Source organism: Halyomorpha halys, unplaced genomic scaffold (genome assembly GCF_000696795.3).
Source record: "Halyomorpha halys isolate HHAL.00 unplaced genomic scaffold, Hhal_1.1 Scaffold229.1, whole genome shotgun sequence".
NCBI lineage: Eukaryota > Metazoa > Arthropoda > Insecta > Hemiptera > Pentatomidae > Halyomorpha > Halyomorpha halys.
Genome location: NW_027111154.1, coordinates 53442 through 54688, shown reverse-complemented (window position 1 = coordinate 54688; position 1247 = coordinate 53442). Strand labels below are relative to the sequence as shown.

General features: G+C 29.9%; 1 long non-coding RNA gene across 1 annotated transcript in view; it reads left to right on the top strand.

Annotated features, from left to right (window-relative positions):
- Positions 1 to 1186: 1186 nt before the first annotated feature.
- Positions 1187 to 1247, top strand: part of LOC136796208 (uncharacterized) — a 3028-nt gene continuing 2967 nt past the window's right edge. Inside the window, exon 1 of the long non-coding RNA XR_010843902.1 lies at positions 1187 to 1207. This is a non-coding gene — a long non-coding RNA (uncharacterized lncRNA). The remainder of the gene's footprint in view (positions 1208 to 1247) is intronic.

The window sequence follows — 1247 nt, the reverse complement described above, 5'->3', positions numbered from 1 at the left end:
AGTTATTAGCTAAGAGTATTTGTTGATGCGGTGTGTGTTTTTTAATGGAATTGGGAATCAGAAAGGGAAAGGCCACGGTGAATAAGGTTTTTGGCTACGTTAAAATTCTTTGATAATTGGTAAGGATGTTGGGAGTGGTAATTTAGAAGTCTGCCTGAGTAGGTAGGTTTGATGTACCAGTCATTGGATATGGTGTTGTCTGGGTTTCTTATGACGAGGAGGTCAAGGAAAGGAATGTTTATGCATTGCAATAAAATATCAAATGGTCAATTTATGGTTGCATAATGCAAAACCACTCCATATTTCTTAGGAAACACAATGCTTTCACTTTTGGATGCGTTCTTACATGTATAGGCTGGAGTAGGACTGTTTTTGCATTCAAACGATATTTATTTCTTCAAAGGTGGAGCTAAAAATAAAAAAACAAAAATACATTTAGGATCGAGATTGTAAATGATATTTGGCAAAAAATGTTAGCCTCAAATGTTTTTGCTCATGCTGCTTATTTTCGTTGAGTTACGAGAGTTAGTACTCTTGAAATTGATTTCTTTCTTTGATCTAACAAAATATATAATTGAACTTTTTCAAGCGCGTGCTTAGGAGTTAAAATCTTTCTTCTTTTTGGAAAATTGCTGATTTTCCGTGTGTAACAATAAATGGAATATTTAATTATTAATTAAATAAACAATTTAAATAAATAAAATAAAAATAGTACATAATATTACTATTTGAGTTTAATTTGACCGCACCCGGACCATATTCCATTTATTCTTAATCATTAAATGTATAAAATGATTCCCTGATGAGTATGAAATATTCTTTATGAAAAGTTTCTTTCATTAATATTAATTTTTTTATATAATGAATTATGTTACAAAACTTCTTTTTCCTGATGCTAATTCTTATGGTAATTATCTTGAGAAAATTAATCCTTTTATTTGAATAATTTAATAATATTTGTTTAGTGGGGCGAAACGTTGGCCCAATAAAAATAGTATAATCATTTACTATTTGAGTTTTTCTGACCGCACCCGGACCATATTCCATTCATTAATATTTGCTTATAATTTTTTTTATTAAATTTGGAATGGTTTCCTTAGGAAATGGAACCTTTGCGATGGTTTCCTGTTAACAGACTACAGCAAATGCTCTCTTTTTTTTTCTCTTTGAGATTTGTTTTTCATTTAAATAATCCACCGGTGGACAGGTATTTATATCTCTGTTTGATTATGTTCTTAGTGAAATAA